Source organism: Notolabrus celidotus, chromosome 6 (assembly GCF_009762535.1).
Source record: "Notolabrus celidotus isolate fNotCel1 chromosome 6, fNotCel1.pri, whole genome shotgun sequence".
Classification (NCBI taxonomy): Eukaryota; Metazoa; Chordata; class Actinopteri; order Labriformes; family Labridae; genus Notolabrus; species Notolabrus celidotus.
The window spans coordinates 2339744-2358802 of NC_048277.1; the positions used below are offsets into that span (position 1 = coordinate 2339744).

Here is a 19059-nt window from a genome sequence, read left to right on the forward strand (position 1 = left end):
TTAAATATATGAAATATATTCTAATATGAAATACTACTTAAATAATAATCACAGTCTGGTCATTAATAGCAACTAATCTGAAAGGAGAATGGGTGAGAGTTATAAGTATAGGGGTATCAAATGTATCACATTACAATGCTACATGTATACATTTTTTCAGGTTGTGATTGCTGCATGTACCAAGACTGTCAGAGAAGTTTGTCTGTTTTGTTGTTGTTGTTTGTTTTAGTTTAGTTTAGTTTTGATAATGTTTCTGTAGGAGCATTATGTGTTTTTCCTTTGTTGGTTTTTGTGTAATGTAATTTCTTTATTTAAGAATAAAAATAATGAAAGAGAAATATTCAATGTTACCCATATTACCTTATCTAAACATTACCATTTATACACACTGTACCTTTAAGGCCCTGGTTCTGGACCACTTAACTAAATATAGTCAGACATGCCTGTTACATTTTTTACTACCACCAATTTCATTTGCATTGATTATATCTATATTGCTTTGGATATTTTAATATTTAATATTCGGATGCAAAACTTTGAGCACAATAATGTCCTCCACAGTGAGTCCCATTTCTTTCATATTAGAGTGCAGTCATATTATTTAAATTTACACTCACCAACTTTATATTGCTTTTGATCTTCTAAGATTTGTAAGTTAGACTCCCTTTCAGGATTATACATACAAAACTTTGAAGTTGCCTTCTGATCTGGTCTGAATCAACACATCATGTCTCTTATTGTATGAAAAAGTGTTAACTTTTGCTCAAACAACAGACAACAGAGCTTTATCTGTTTTAATCAGTGTCACCCAGAGGATAACACACAGTGGCAACGTTACATCGATCTGTTTAGTTCTTTTCAGCCACAAAGTTGACACTTGTTATTACACAGAGACGTTTTGGTAACTATTCGGTTCAGACTTTCATTTTAAACACATGATACATTTAATAAATGTGATGATCTGTGTGAGTGAGCTCAAAGCTACACTAACAGGCATACCCATGTATAGACAATAAAACATTGTTAGAGACAGAGGGACACAGACATGCCTCCTATCATGATATTGTTGAGTAAGGAAATTCAATAAACAATGCTCTCTCCCTCTCTCTCTCTCTCTCTCTCTCTTTCTCTTTCTCACATACACACAGACACACACACAGACACACACACTCACACACATACACACACACACACACACACACACACACACACACACACACACACACACAAACACACACAAACACACGCACACCAGTCTATTCTTCAAAGACATAAAGACACACACACGTTAACTTAATGTGTGCACACTTACCACCTTTGGAGAGTGGACCCTTTCAGATGTTTGTGAATGTACTTGTGTTTGGAAATGGAAGGAATGCAGAAGAACTTCCGAGTCTGCTGGGTGTGGAGGGTTTAAATGAAGGCCCGCCCTCCTGCCTGAACTCTGCTTCTGCTACTTCAGCCCAGGGTCCTAGTGCTCAACATGCCTAGTCTGTTCAAACAAAGCTGTATTTGGTTTATTCATTCTCACAGTAAATTGTCGATAAAACAGAGTTTCCTGGTTTTAAAATAATTCAAACCTTAAACGTAATTAAAAATTGAGCAAAGACAAGATATCAAATGTTAGAAATGAAAAACGTCATTGTTTCATTAAATACATATGCTCTTTTAAAACTTTCTGCCACCAACATGCTTAAAAAAAAGTTGCTGCAGGGACAACAAAACAGTTGAAGAGCTGTGTAATGCCAAAAACACACCTGAAGGAACATCTCTGAACTAAATGAGGTTATTTTACATCAGGTTAGTCACATGACTGGGTTTAAAAAGGACTCTCCAGAGAGGCGGAGTCTCTCAAAAGGAAAGAGGGGAAGAGGTTCACCACTCTGTGAGAGACTGAGTGAGCAAATAGTTCAACAGGTTCAGAATAATGTTCCTCAGAGTAACAAAGAGTTAGTGGATTTCATTATCTACAGAACATAACATCATTAAAAGATTCAATCTGGAGACACCTCTGTACAAGAGGGACAAGGACCAAAACCCAGACTGGATGGACCTGATCTACAGACCATCAGGACGCAATGCATTAGAAACAGACATGACTCTGTAGTGGAAATCACTGCATTACAAACAGAAATGACTCTGTAGTGGAAATCACTGCATTAAAAACAGGCATGACTCTGTAGTGGAAATCACTGCATTAAAAACAGACATGACTCTGTAGTGGAAATCAATGCATAAAAAACAGACATGACTCTGTAGTGGAAACCACTGCATTAGAAACAGACATGACTCTGTAGTGGAAATCACTGCATTAAAAACAGGCATGACTCTGTATTGGAAATCACTGCATTAAAAACAGACAAGACTCTATAGTGGAAATCACTGCATTAAAAACAGGCATGACTCTGTAGTGGAAATCACTGCATTAAAAACAGACATGACTCTGTAGTGGAAATCACTGCATTAAAATAGGACATGACTCTGTAGTAGAAACCAACGCATTAGAAACAGACATGACTCTATAGTGGAAATCACTGCATTAAAAACAGACATGACTCTGTAGTGGAAATCACTGCATTAAAATCAGACATGACTCTGTAGTAGAAACCAACGCATTATAAACAGACATGACTCTGTAGTGGAAATCACTGCATTAAAAACAGACATGACTCTGTAGTGGAAATCACTGCATAAATAACAGACATGACTCTGTAGTGGAAACCACTGCATTAGAAACAGACATGACTCTGTAGTGGAAATCACTGCATTAGAAACAGGCATGACTCTGTATTGGAAATCACTGCATTAAAAACAGACAAGACTCTATAGTGGAAATCACTGCATTAAAAACAGGCATGACTCTGTATTGGAAATCACTGCATTAAAAACAGGCATGACTCTGTAGTGGAAATCACTGCATTAAAAACAGACATGACTCTGTATTGGAAATCACTGCATTAAAAACAGACAAGACTCTATAGTGGAAATCACTGCATTAAAAACAGGCATGACTCTGTATTGGAAATCACTGCATTAAAAACAGGCATGACTCTGTAGTGGAAATCACTGCATTAAAAACAGACATGACTCTGTAGTGGAAATCACTGCATTAAATCAGACATGACTCTGTAGTAGAAACCAAGGCATTAGAAACAGACATGACTCTATAGTGGAAATCACTGCATTAAAAACAGACATGACTCTGTAGTGGAAATCACTGCATTACAAACAGACATGACTGTAGTGGAAATCACTGCATTAAAACAGACATGACTCTGTAGTGGAAATCACTGCATTAAAACAGACATGACTCTGTAGTGGAAATCACTGCATTAGAAACAGACATGACTCTATAGTGGAAGTCACTGCATTAAAAACAGGCATAACTGTAGTGGAAATCACTGCATTAAAAACAGACATGACTCTGTAGTGGAAATCACTGCATTAAAAACAGGCATGACTGTAGTGAAAATCACTGCATTAAATACAGACATGACTCTGTAGTGGAAATCACTGCATTAAAAACAGACATGACTCTGTATGGAAATCACTGCATTAAAAACAGACATGACTCTGTAGTGGAAATCACTGCATTAAAAACAGACATGACTCTGTAGTGGAAGTCACTGCATTTAAAACAGACATGACTCTGAAGTGGAAATCACTGCATTAAAAACAGACATGACTCTGTAGTGGAAATCACTGCATTAGAAACAGGCATGACTCTATAGTGGAAATCACTGCATTAAAAACAGGCATGACTCTGTAGTGGAAATCACTGCATTGAAAACAGACATGACTCTGTAGTGGAAATCACTGCATTAAAAACAATCATGACTCTGTAGTGGAAATCACTGCATTAAAAATAGGCATGACTCTGTAGTGGAAATCACTGCATTAAAAACAGACATGACTCTGTAGTGGAAACCAACGCTTTAGAAACAGACATGACTCTATAGTGGAAATCACTGCATTAAAAACAGGCATGACTGTAGTGGAAATCACTGCATTAAAAACAGACATGACTCTGTAGTGGAAATCACTGCATTAGAAACAGACATGACTCTGTAGTGGAAATCACTGCATTAAAACAGACATGACTGTAGTGGAAACCACTGCATTAGAAACAGACATTACTCTGTAGTGGAAATCACTGCATTAAAACAGACATGACTGTAGTGGAAACCACTGCATTAGAAACAGACATGACTCTGTAGTGGAAATAACTGCATTAAAACAGACATGACTGTAGTGGAAACCACTGCATTAGAAACAGACATGACTCTATAGTGGAAGTCACTGCATTAAAACAGACATGACTGTGTAGTGGAAATCACTGCATTAAAAACAGACATGACTCTGTAGTGGAAATCACTGCATTAAAAACAGGCATGACTGTAGTGGAAACCACTGCATTAGAAACAGACATGACTCTGTAGTGGAAATCACTGCATTAAAAACAGACATGACTCTGTAGTGGAAACCACTGCATTAGAAACAGACATGACTCTGTAGTGGAAGTCACTGCATTAAAAACAGGCATGACTCTGTATTGGAAATCACTGCATTAAAAACATACATGACTCTATAGTGGAAGTCACTGCATTAAAAACAGACATGACTCTGTAGTGGAAGTCACTGCATTAAAAACAGACATGACTCTGTAGTGGAAATCACTGCATTAAAAACAGGCATGACTCTGTATGGAAATCACTGCATTAAAAACAGACATGACTCTGTAGTGGAAGTCACTGCATTAAAAACAGACATGACTCTGTAGTGGAAGTCACTGCATGAAAAACAGGCATGACTCTGTAGTGGAAATCACTGCATTAGAAACAGACATGACTCTGTAGTGGAAATCACTGCATTAAAAACAGACAGGACTCTGTAGTGGAAGTCACTGCATTAAAAACAGACATGACTCTGTAGTGGAAATCACTGCATTAAAAGCAGACATGACTCTGTAGTGGAAATCACTGCATTTAAAACAGACATGACTCTGTAGTGGAAGTCACTGCATTAAAAACAGACATGACTCTGTAGTGGAAATCACTGCATTAAAAACAGACATGACTCTGTAGTAGAAATCACTGCATTTAAAATAGGCATGGCTCTGTCGTAGAAATCACTGCATTTAAAACAGACATGACTCTGTAGTGGAAATCACTGCATTAAAAACAGACATGACTCTGTAGTGGAAATCACTGCATTAAAAACAGACATGACTGTGTAGTAGAAATCACTGCATTTAAAATAGGCATGACTCTGTAGTGGAAGTCACTGCATGAAAAACAGGCATGACTCTGTAGTGGAAATCACTGCATTAGAAACAGACATGACTCTGTAGTGGAAATCACTGCATTAAAAACAGACATGACTCTGTAGTGGAAGTCACTGCATGAAAAACAGGCATGACTCTGTAGTGGAAATCACTGCATTAGAAACAGACATGACTCTGTAGTGGAAATCACTGCATTAAAAACAGACAGGACTCTGTAGTGGAAGTCACTGCATTAAAAACAGACATGACTCTGTAGTGGAAATCACTGCATTAAAAGCAGACATGACTCTGTAGTGGAAATCACTGCATTTAAAACAGACATGACTCTGTAGTGGAAGTCACTGCATTAAAAACAGACATGACTCTGTAGTGGAAATCACTGCATTAAAAACAGACATGACTCTGTAGTAGAAATCACTGCATTTAAAACAGACATGAATCTGTAGTAGAAATCACTGCATTTAAAACAGACATGACTGTAGGTTGCTTTACAAACGACTTCAAAAAGCACACTATCTGTCAATCCTCTGTCATTTTAAATTTGGACCAGCATTTGCTCCCTGAATGCCTGGGAGCTACAACGGCTCCCCTCATAAGCTTCCTCAAAACAGCGAAGAGTTCAGAATCATCATTCCAATTAAATCAATAAATCACTTTCAAATTACATCCTATTGATGATGTGGTCCCTGCAAGTACTCAGTGATTTAAAGAGTAAGCAATAAAATAAAGGAGAGTCTGCGAGCAGAGTTTTTTTGCTCATACATCATGAGAACACTAATCTGTATGTGTGTGTCTACAGGTTGGCGCCCCTTGTTCAGGTTCTACAGTAAGTGGCTGTCATTACTGGGAACTGCCTGCTGTGTGGTCATCATGCTGCATCCTGCTGAATTGGTGGGCAGCCCTCATTGTTGCCTTTGGTATTGTCTTCCTTCTTTTGGGATACACACTGTACAAGAAGCCTGGTAAACTCACACACAAGCAAAAACCATACAAACAGTTAACCTCTTCCTCACTGTCCTGACACTTTTGCTCTCCTCTGTGGCTAGCTGTAAACTGGGGCTCTTCAGTGCAGGCCAGCTCCTACAACATCGCTCTGTCCCAGTGTGTTTTTAGAATTACAGGTCAGGGGTCTTGTCTCACCTTTTAAAAAAAACTGGAGTAAGAATACTATAACGTAAGGATTATGTGCCATTCTAAGGTGCTTATTTTTGGGATCAAGTTTTGCTTTGAGTCAAATTTATCTGTTTCTGGATAGAACCAGACTGTTTTTCCCTGTTTCAGTCTTTACGCTAAGCTCAAATACCCAACTGCAACATGTAGCTTTGTATTTACTTCACAGAGTGGTATCAATACTGTTCAAATCTCAGAGAGAAAGCATTTAGAAATGTTTCCCACAAAGCTAGTTCTTTTTTTTTCTTTATTCAAAGTTATATTTTTGGCCCTTTTGCATTTATTGTATAGGACAGCTGAAGAGAGACAGGAAATGTGGGGAGTAGAGAGTGGGGGAAGACATGCAGTAAATGGTCGAACCAGCGACTTCTGCAACGAGGAATATAGCCTCTATACGTGGGGCGCTTAGACCGCTAGGCCAGGGGTTCCCAAACTTTTCAGTCCGCGACCCCCAAAATATAGGTGCCAAAGACTCGTGACCCCCACTGTCCCTCAAAGTGATTTAATGTGTCTTCATTTAGCTGGTCTGCAAAAAAGTAGCCTTCCTATATGAGCATGTGTCTGTTTCCTGTGCTGTTATGAATGAACCTGCTGCTACTGATGCTTTAGATAATGAACTGTTCACTAACCCTAAACTTAGGAGTCATCTGAAAAAAAGAAAGGCAGAACACTCATTACATTTTCTATTTTCAAGGTTTAAATTCAGCTAATTTGGCTACTATTTTTGTGGATATTTTTTCGCTATAACAGGTTAAATGTACTATTTTTAGATAACTTAAAAAAAAAATCTGGAAGACATCTCATGACCCACCATCTGTGTCTCGCGACCCACCAGGGGGTCCCGACCCACACTTTGTGAACCCCTGCGCTAGGCCACCAGCGCCCCAGTCAGTTCTTTTTAATACTAATATGAATGTATGAATGTGATGTGAACAAACCAAAATCCAACCAGTTCTTTGAATAGTTGCAGAATGCTTCAACAAGGCATTCAGTCATCACAGAGTACAAAAAAAGTAGAGTATCTTAAAAAACTCAGCTCAAAGTGAAGATCCTGTCAAGGTCCTTGTTTCACCTGGAACTTCAGACTGAGACACTCAGCCTCTCTCACCCTTCAGGCCTCAGTGTTTGGTGCCAACAGGTCCTCCCTGCAGCCGTCCAGCTCTGGTGGATCTTGTCTCCTGTTTCACAAGGAGTCTCAGTCTCATGATGTGTGGCAACGTCGTCATAGTGGCTACGTTTACATGAGACTTTTAATTCAGAATAAAAATTAAATCCTCTTAAAAAAGATTAAAAATGACCTTGTAAACACCTAATTCCGAATGAAAATGACCATTCCGAATTAAATTTAAATCCAAAGTAAGTGTCTGGTTTATTCTGATTGTAAATCCGAATTGAGTAATTCCTTGATCATTTTATACCAGTGGTGTCCAAACTTTTTTCAAAGAGGGCCACATTTGATGTTGTCAGAATACCTCAGGGCCAGTGGCTCCTACTGAGACTTAGGAATCATAAAAGTTATATATGAAATATCTATTTAATAAATAATATTTTACTTTTTTCCCTCAATAAATCAGTAACTAGGTAGTCATCAGTTCTCCAAAAGCCACTTAAACATTAGAAAAGTGTAACTTCTTCTGGAGGAAAATGGTCGGGCAATGTGGGAAAAATATTGTATCATTATTTTTCTATGGCAGGATCATGATCTGGATTTCATCACACTTCTTTTTCATGTTGTTTTTAAGACTTTTCTGACCAGCAGACAACATTTTAAGAACAAAATAATTATTTTCCTGAGTTCTGAAAATTTTTTATGCACCAAATTTTGCCTTTTCTGTACAATTTCACAATGTTGATCTTGTCTTGTGTCCTCTTTTGTGTCTTCTGAACTTTTATTGACATTATCACATTGTGATAAAAACATTAATTTGAAAACCTGTCAACTTTAAGAGTTCTTGTGTTTCTTTTTTATTGCCATCTTGCAGAATTCCCAGAGCTTTGGCTTTATATAAGTAGTCCATATGAAGCTTTTTGAGAGGTTTCTGGATTGACATTAGTTTTGTTTGTGTGCTTGAAAGAAACTGTAAATGAATAGATGATTCAGAATGTGATTAATTTCTGTGCTATAAATGACACGTTTTAAGATGGAAGCTTGGGGCCATAAATAAGTGGATCTTGGCCCCCGGGGGGACTTTGGACACCACTGATGTATACGTTCATTCCGCTTTAAATTAATTCTGGTCGTTCTGCGCATGCTCGTTCCCTTGACCTGTCGCAATGGCGCACATATTCCACACTGGCGGGCACATATTCCAGGATGGCCGCACGAAGCAAGCATTGGACTCGATCTGAGACTATTTATTTAATAGGAGCCTTAGAAGAAATGGATATCATGAAAAGAGTTGATGGACAGAAGCATCAAAATGTGGACCTTTTTACAGCTGTAGCGTCTAATTGTACTTATTGTGTGGTCTTCCATGTTGTAACCTAAAATAAAAGAAGCAGGAACTGGAATCTGTTTTCTTCCGGTAGACGTAAATACATCACGGCCGCCCCTGTCCAATCAGAACCCTTCCCAACCCCCAGACCTTAAGAGGAATTGAATAAAGACGATCAAACGTGTTTTCCATGTAAACCTCAATTCTGAATTACTATTTCCATGTAAACACGAAGGAGAAAACTTTAATTCTGAATTATTTAATTCTGAATAATTAATTCAGAATTAAAAAACATCATGTAACCGTGGCCACTGAGTACAAGCTAACATGCACATCATCCAAAAGAGAACGCAATTAATTTTTGGATTGAGTTCTGATTCAGTAAAACACAGGACTGGAAATACTTACAAGTTATTCCTGTCAGGCACGTTTCAACTCTCAAAGTGTTTTCAGTGTGCATATAACTCTGTATACAGACCTGATCAAAATCTTAAGACCAGTTGAAAAATTGCGAGAATTTGCATTTTGCACATTTGGATCTTAATGAGGTTTTAAGTAGAGCTACAATATGCAAAAGCAAGAAGGGGGAGTGAGACAAAAAGCACTTTGAGAAAGTAATTTATTGAAACAACAACTAAAGTGAAATAGGCTGTTTATCAGCTGATCAAAAGTTTAAGACCATTGCTCAAAAAATAACAAAAAACTCTCCAAACCAGAACAAAAAATGTTCTCAGTAGGACTCAGTAATGAGTAGCTCCAGCGTTCTTGTTCATCACTTCAAAAATTCCTTTGGGCATGCTTGATGCGAGTGTTTCCAGGAGGCTAGTGGGAACATTGCTCCAAGTGGTGAAGATGCTCTTCACGAAGGGCATCAACTGTCTGGAACTGATGGCCATTTTTAGAAACTTCCCTTGCCATCCATCCCCAAATGTTCTCTATGAGATTTAAATCAGGGGAACATGCAGGATGGTCCAAAAGAGTGATGTTATTCTCCCTGAAGAAGTCCTTCGTCAAGCGAGCATTGTGAACTGCAGCGTTGTCCTGTTGAAAAACCCAGCTGTTACCACACAGTCAAGGGCCCTCAGTCATGAGGGATGCCCGCTGCAACATCTGCACATAAAACAGCCGCCGTTTGACGACCCTGCACCACCTGAAGCTCCAGTGTTCCACTGAATGAAAAAGCACTCCAGATCATGATGGACCCCCCTCCACTGTGCCGGGTAGAAAACATCTCAGGTGGGATCTCCTTGTCATGCCAGTAACGTTGGAAGCCATCTGGACCGTCAAGGTTACATTTTTTCTCATCAGAGAATAAAACTTTATTCCACCTTTCAATGTCCCATGTTTGATGCTCCCTGGCAAAGTCTAAACGGGCAGTTTTGTGGCGTTGAAGGAGACGAGGTCTTTGAATTCGTTTTTTGTTTTTGAAACCCTTTTCCCGCAGATGCCGTCTGATGGTTATTGCGCTGCAGTCGGCACCAGTAAGGGCCTTAATTTGGGTCGAGGACCGCCCTGTGTCTTGACGGACAGCCAATCGGATCCTCCGGCTCAGCGCTGGTGTAATTGTTTTGGGTCTACCACTTGACTTTTTTGTTCCATAATGCTCAGGATCTTTCAAACAATTTAGAATGACTGTCTTACTGCGTCCAACCTCAGCAGCAATGGCACGCTGCGAGAGGCCTTGCTTATGCAGCTCGACAATCCGACCACGTTCAAAAGAGAAAGCTTCTTAGCTTTAGCCATCAGGAGGGCATGACATTGTGAATGCATGACAGAAATTGAACATTTGGAGCAGATTTTGGCTTTTATAGCCTGTGCTCTTAAACTTTTGATCAGCTGATAAACAGCCTATTTCAGTTGAATTGTTGTTTTCAATAAATTTATTTTTCAATGTGCTTTTTGTCTCACTCCCCCTTCTTGCTTTTGCATATTGTAGCTCTACTTAAAACCTCATTAAGATCCAAATGTGCAAAATGCAAATTCTAGCAATTTTTCAACTGGTCTTAAGATTTTGATCAGGTCTGTATGTCAGGCTGATCCCTCCCCATCAGCAGTGGACAATGCCAGCAGTGACGGTCACGTGGCCTGGTTAAACCAAAGGAAGGTGAAATCCTTCTACAGAGGTGTGGTGGCCACAGAGCTACAAGCTGGAGTCAACATGCTGTTACAGGTAAAAATAAAAAAACCCTCCATACTCTTCTGTTCTGTTTAAATATGGCTCTAATGAAAGTCTCCATGAACCAAACTTTGTTGGACCAAGCTCTATAAGACTGAAGGTAATCAGGGTTTCAGTCTCATAAAGATGGAGCATGTTTTCTTCACTTTTGGAAGAACCCAGAGGTGAGTTCAGATGTTGTAAAACATTTTTATTTTTGCTGTTAAAGGATCCTAGAATGGGTAAAAAGCTGCTTTTATATTCAAGTGAAAATGGAACTGGAAAAGCACAGAGAGTAACACTGTGGCCCAGTGGGTAGAGTCGAACTGTCAATCTGGAGGTTGGCGGTTCGATCCCAGCTCCTGCAGTCACATGCTGAAGTGTCCTTGGGCAATACACCAACCCCAAACTGCTCCCTCTGTTGTTCAGCAGTGTGTGAATGTGTGTGAATGAGATGAACACTGATGGTCCCTTACTATAACAAACGAAACCCATTAGTTCCCGAACATTACCTTAGAAGGTTCGTGTCACCAACTATCTCCTTATGGCAGCTGATGCCGGCTCTCCTTCCCTCCTCATCCTCCTTGACTTGACAGCCGCCTTCGACATCATTGACCACCACATTCTCCTCAAATGTCTCTGTGAAGATATTGGACTCTCAAACTCTGCCCTGGACTGGTTTGCGTCCTACTGTCTGAGAGGACCCACTTTTTGACATGGGACCTGCAAAGTCCACAACGCTTCCTCTCACCTGCGGTGTCCCTCAAGGGTCTGTTCTTGGTCCAATGCTCTTCACCATAAACATGCTCCCCCTTGGTCATGTCATCGGCCAGTATTGAATTACATTCCACTGTTATGCCGATGACACCCAGCTGTACATCAAAACTGATTCAACTGCGTCACCACTCACCGCCTGCGTGGAGGAGATAAAGGCATGGATGACTCATAACTACCTTCAACTCAACTGCTCTAACTCCGAGGCCATACTCATTGCCCCCCCCCCAGGTCCAATAACTACCATCACCTTTTCCCTGACAATCTATCCCCATGTCACCAACCTCGGTGTGAGACTGGACCCTCACCTAACATTTGACAATCACATCAAACATCAAATCCTGCTTCTTCCACTTAAGTAACATTGCCAGACTCCACCCCTCCCTCACAGTACCTGATGCTGAAAAGCTTGTCCACACCTTCATCTCCTCCAGACTCGACCACTGCAAAGCCCTCCTCATTGGGACCCCCAGCAAAAGTCTCCACGAGCTCCAACTAATCCAGAACACTGCAGCCAGGATCCTACTCAGAGTCAGAAAACATGAACACATCACCCCAGTACTCTGCACACTTCACTGGCTTTCCATCACTGCAAGAATAAATTACAAAGTGCATCTATGGAAACGCCCCACCATACCTCAAAGAACTCTTCACCCAGCAAACCCCAACCAGGAATTCACGCTCTGCACATCAAAACCTCCTTGACCCTTCCAGAACCAAGCTCCGGACCATGGGAGATCGGGCCTTCTGTGCTGCTGCACCACGTCTATGGAACTGCCTGCCCAGCCACATCAGGACCCCACAGACTGTGGATGCTTTTAAGAAACACATAAATACCTTCCTCTTTACAGAAGCTTTTAACTTACTTTAAGTAGTCTTTTTTTTTTTTTTTTTTTTTCAAGTTTGTTCCCTTCCTTTTTACTGTGTGCCTGTAGCACTTTGAGATTTGCTGAAACGAAAAGTGCGTTATTACAAAACATATTGTAATCCAATCAATGTAAAATGAGTTACTTACCTCAGTGCGTTGCTTTGCCTCCTCTGACGAATGAATGGTCTGGTGGCTTAAGATAAGATAAGATAGGAGATTCCTTTACTCGTCCCACAACGGGGAAATTTAAGTTTCACAGTAACAGAGTAGACTAAAATTAAAATTAAAAAAAATTTAAAGAGGTGAAAATAAGCACATCTGAAGGCTGATTTATACTTCTGCGTCGCCCTACGCAGCAGGGGCTGAAGGCTGATTTATACTTCTGCGTCGAATCGACGGCGTAACCTACGCCGTAGGTCCGCGTAGCTCCCGTACCTACGCAGAGGCCTACGCACGTAGCTGACGTGCACCTCCTCCAAAATGTAACTACCCGTAGAGCCGACGCGGACCGCAAGCTCTGTGATTGGTCCGCTCGACGGCTTTGTCTTTCCCGCATTCACAGCACTTCCGGGGTCCCGGACATCGGCCACACATCGGCCGTGTATTTCATCTCCTCCTCTCTATTCTTCATGTAATCATGTCTGTATGATAAACAGCAACATGTATCAGCTGTAGATTAACATAACACGCTCTGAATCTCTGTGGAAAAGTAAACAGAGATCGTAGCGGGCCGGAAGCAGGCGACCGGCTATCAGAGAGACCGCACTGCCCTCAAGCGTTTCGGCGGAGAATTGCTGTGCGACACAGACACACCGACGCAGAAGTATGAGGGGCTCATGTCCGCGTCAGCCCCTGCTGCGTAGGGCGACGCAGAAGTATAAATCAGCCTTGACGCGGACATGAGCCCCTCATACTTCTGCGTCGGTGTGTCTGTGTCGCGCAGCAATTCTCCGCCGAAACGCCTGAGGGCAGTGCGGTCTCTCTGATAACCGGTCGCCTGCTTCCGGTCCCGCTACGATCTCTGTTTACTTTTCCACAGAGATTAAGAGCGTGTTCTGTTAATCTACAGCTGATACATGTTGCTGTTTATCATACAGACATGATTACATGAAGAATAGAGAGGAGGAGATGAAATACACGGCCGATGTGTGGCCGATGTCCGGGACCCCGGAAGTGCTGTGAATGCGGGAAAGACAAAGCCGTCGAGCGGACCAATCACAGAGTTTGCGGTCCGCGTCGGCTCTACGCGTAGTTACATTTTGGAGGAGGTGCACGTCAGCTACGTGCGTAGGCCTCTGCGTAGGTACGGGAGCTACGCGGACCTACGGCGTAGGTTACGCCGTCGATTCGACGCAGAAGTATAAATCAGCCTTTACACACACACACACACACACACACACACACACACACACACACATATGTACATATATTACTGATTATAGAGTCTGAACATTGCAGGAAGAAAATACCAGGACAGTGGGCAGCCCAGGACAGAGCTGGCCTTCTTCACCAGTCTGTTCAGCTTCTTCCTGTCAGCAGCAGAGATGCTGCTTCCCCAGCAGACCACTCCAAAGAAGATGGCTGATGCCACCACAGAGTCAAAGAAGGACTTCAGAAGAAAAAAGCTTAACAGCTCTGCTATCTCCTTTATTTTAAACCATGTAACAGATAGTTTTCCATGATTTCAAAGGGGATGTACACAGTGCAGCGATCGAGGACTGAAAACAGGTTGGTACTCGTTCACATCCAGGGAATTGACAAATTGCCCCCCCAACAGTGGCCCCCGCCCCCCTTGGAAGTTCAGTAAATTCTATTTTCTATATAGTGCCAGATCACAGCAAAATTAATTCAGGGTTACCTCTCTTATAGATCAGGTCTTAAACTTGTTCTTTTATTAAACAGACTAAATATCCTTATGTTATTGATCTTATTTACATGACGGGATGTCATTATGCTCACCTGCTCTCTGTATCGCTTGGCAGAGTTCCGCCCCGATGCGCACGCAGACACACAAACAGGTGCGCACCCATACACACATCACAGCACAATGATACGACAAATGTTCATCAACAACTCATTCTTTCAAGACGAAAACAAGACTATGACGAAGTGCATCACTGATTATATAAACTCAGATGAAAACTGAAGAAGGGCCGTGGCACATTAACATTTCATATGTATTTCCCCCGCTGGACGTCTAATCTTTAGAAATTAAAGCTATGCATTCCTTTGAGAGGCTGAGTTATTATTTAAGGGGCTCAGTGTTAGCTTGGTCTCTACCTGCAGCAGGTGTGCTGCGTGAACCAGCTCTCATCTTCATTGAGGATTTTTACCCCCCGGTGTGCGTTACTTGCTGCTCTCACCGTAAAAAGCTCTGCGTCTAGAGCTTGATTTAAAGGTGACATATCATGCAAAATTGACTTTTTAATGGTTCTCTACCTGAAATATGTTTCCCTGGCATGTCTACAAACCCCCCGAGAATGAAAAAAATCCATTCTGCCCCTGTTCTGATTTCTCCACCTTTCTGTAAATGTGTGTGAAACGAGCCGTTTCAGACTTCAGTGTTTTTGTTACGTCACAACAATATCCGGTCTGTCACGGAGTCAGAGCTCGGAGCTTGTTCAGCCCATAGACTGTATAAAATTCAACTCAACCCCTCCTCTGTTTTTCATTACCTGCACACGTGTGCTAACAAGGAGCTTAGGAGGGAGGCATGCTAGTTGTAGGCTGTCTTAATAAACACAAAGGTCGGTTTTACTCCCCACGTCTGCAGATTTGAAGATCTAGTGGATGATTTTTATTTATCATGGATAAGTGCTAGCGCTAGTTAGCATAGCTACATAGCTACATGTCGTAGCTGTAGCTGTGTACCAAGACACACGTCGACATACTGACAAATAAAACAACAAGAAACACTAAATCTGTGACCAATCCTTCATAAAAGGTCCCGCTGCCTTTCTGGCAGAGGTCGGTTTTACTCCCCACGTCTGCAGATTTGAAGATCTAGTGGATGATTTTTATTTATCATGGATAAGTGCTAGCGCTTATTAGCATAGCCACATAGCTACATATTCATAGCTGTAGCTGTGTACCAAGACACACGTCTACATACTGACAAATAAAACAACAAGAAACACTAAATCTGTGACCAATCCTTCAGAAAGGTCCTGCTGCCTTTCTGTTAGAGGTCGGTTTTACTCCCCACGTCTGCAGATTTGAAGATCTAGTGGATGATTTTATTTATCATGGATAAGTGCTAGCGCTTATTAGCATAGCCACATAGCTACATATTCATAGCTGTAGCTGTGTACCAAGACACACGTCTACATACTGACAAATAAAACAACAAGAAACACTAAATCTGTGACCAATCCTTCAGAAAGGTCCTGCTGCCTTTCTGTTAGAGGTCGGTTTTACTCCCCACGTCTGCAGATTTGAAGATCTAGCGGATGATTTTTATTTATCATGGATAAGTGCTAGCGCTTATTAGCATAGCCACATAGCTACATATTCATAGCTGTAGCTGTGTACCAAGACACACGTCTACATACTGATAAATAAAACAACAAGAAATACTAAATCTGTGACCAATGGTTCAGAAAGGTCCTGCTGCAGGCGCCTCTCCGTCAGGATCAGATTCTGGATCAGATTCAGAGGGCTGAAGTAACGTGATCTCTGAGCAGCCGTGTATATTCAGCCAACATGTAAACATTAGATCAACGTGCTGGAGAGCCGAGGCACATCCACTTCCTGAGGGGGCGTGGTCAGAGAGAAAACAGAGTGTTCTGAGGAGGACTGAAGAAGGGGACTTTTCAGGCATGCCAAAATCTGATTTCAAAGTGTTTTTTGAGCATAAACTTTAAAGACATGTTTTGGGGACCTCTTAGACCAATATATATTGATGAAAAAAGCGTGATATGTCACCTTTAATCCAGTTTGGTGAAACATCAGACACATTTAGTAAGTTTGGATCAACTCCTTGGCATCAAAGAGTGCCCTGAGCTGACTGTCTGTCCAGAGCGTCTGTCGCTGCAGGTGCATTCAGGGACCACCGTAAAAGTGCAATGCAGACCTGTATTTTGCGTTCATGGCATTTTTATTTGAATCTAGAGAATCAGATACATTGGTCACATGAAGAATGTGCAAGCTAGATTATTTAACTTAAGATATTACAAAAGCAAAATTGTTAAAAGAGTGATGCAGACAAAAATGTTCATTTCTGCCATAAAAAGGGTAATTTTAAAGCAGACTACGGCTCTGCTTTTAAAAAAAGAAACAGTCAAGTAAATGTTAAGTCTGTAGCCTTAGCTGCACCAGTTGGGCATGCTACTTCAGACTCTCCGTTGGCTAAGAAGTGTAATCCTGTTGGTTGTCACAACGCATATCTGCCTTTTATTTCAGGTGGTTTTGTTTCCCTGACAGCTGAGGGTGTAAAGGTACCGGTGACAATCCTTAGAGACTCTGGTGCATTGGGTTTCTTTATCCTGGCATCAGTGCTTCCCTTTTTCACACCAGTCCGATACGGGTGATTTGGAGTTAGGCTTGGGTATGGGACATCCTCAAAGGAGATGCAGGATGCGGCAGTCTCTGTGGTGGAGGCAAAGGACAAAGCACAGTGCTACCTCTTGGATGATGGTTTGTTGGTGAGGAAATGGGTACCTTGTTTTAAAGCTTGTGTTGGAGATCCTGTGTATCAGATTGTTGTTCCAGCTAAGTTTCCTAAACTAGTGTTGCAGTTGGGTATCGGACTTCCGTTTCCTGTTAGTCCACATCACGGAAGACCTGACCTGGGGCACAGACAAAACTGAAGTGATGAAGAAGGCCCAGCAGAGACTTTATTTCCTGAGAGTGCTCAGGAGGAACAACATCCCTCAGAAGCTGCTGGTTTTCTTCTATCGCTGCTCAGTAGAGAGCATCTGGACCGACTGTCTCTGTGTGTGGTTCTCCAGCTGCACAGTGGCGCAGAGGAAGCACTCCAGGGGGTCATAAAGGTGACTTAGAGGGTCATTTGCTGCCCTGTCCCCTCCTTGGAAGAACTTCACAGTTCCCGCTGCCTCAGGAAAGCCCAAAACATAGAGCAGCACCCATGGCACCCTGGTCACAATCTGTTTGAACTGCTTTCCACCAGGCAGGAGGTACAGGTGCATGACAACTCTGACAAATAGACTGAAATACAGTTTCTACCACACAGCCATCACTGCACTGAACGCTGCTAAAACATACATTCAACACTGTGATATCTTACCTAAGGGATTGTGCAATGACTGTGAAATGTAGATGTATGATGTGGGTTTGTCTGTCTTGTGGGTTTCTGTGTTTTCTTAGCACATCTTTTAATTTTTTAATATTATCTATTTGCCCAGGAATAAGATTGCACTTAATTTCGTTGTACTTGTGACAATGACAATAAAGATTTTCTATTCTGTTCTTTTCTTCTCTTTTGAACATAAGTGAGGAGATGGTTAGATTCCATCAGTGAAGCTGCACTATATTATCATTACCTGTAAAGACATCATTAACCAGAAGACTGATACTTTGAAAGGTTAGAGCCGTACTAATCTGCACTAGACAGATGCATCAGTTCAGTTGTGATCAAGGGGAGGTCCCTGCTTGAGAATCCAGTGGCTCTGTTGCATGATGGAGGAATGATTCCCTCTGACTGTTGCAATAAAATGACAAAGATTACATGTTATTGAAAAGACTTCAGTAAAGCCATCATAGGAAGGTTTTCTGAACAGGATGGAAGGATCTTCAAAATGAGCTCAAACTCAACCAACTCAATCAAATCCTGCTTTTGTATCATTGTATGAGAAATAATAACTCACTGACAGATTGTGTATCATATCTGTGTGTAACATATCATAATAACACTTGGCGTACATTTCCATGATTATACAGACATACTTCTACTGATGGAACATTTTCAAAGCAGCACTTTGACTTGTAACAGTAGATTCTGTTCTCTGCTGATGAATCTAAGCTAACAGCAGACTTCTCACAGCTCAGTCAACACAGGGAGCGTTCAGACCAACCAGAGACGGGGAATCCAGCATGAGACTTTGATTCGAGTCCTGAGGCCAAAAGACTGCCTGGAGGGGTGCTGACACATTGCACTGGTGCAGCCGAGACATTGGAAGAAGGAGCTGCAGGACTGACATCACACTCCTCCTGCTTAAACACAACTCCTGTTTCATGTCTATATCATTATTATTGTTTATTAAAACCATGAGAGACTCGACATAGTCGCTGCCCTCAAAGACTTCAGACTTTACTTTGACTTGTAACCATAAACGTGAGACTTGATTTGGACTTTCCAGAAGTGACCTGTGCCCATCTTTGAAACACCAACTGATTCAAACTCTCAGAATGATGC

The 19059-nt window shown here is 41.4% G+C and overlaps 1 protein-coding gene across 1 annotated transcript in view; it reads right to left on the minus strand.

The window, feature by feature from the left end:
* ano10b (anoctamin 10b) overlaps window positions 1–1385 on the minus strand; it is a 20053-nt gene extending 18668 nt beyond the window's left edge. The window contains exon 1 of the mRNA XM_034684798.1: window positions 1313–1385. The gene's annotated coding sequence lies outside the window, so the exon portion shown is untranslated. The remainder of the gene's footprint in view (window positions 1–1312) is intronic.
* Between the last annotated feature and the right edge of the window lie 17674 nt (window positions 1386–19059).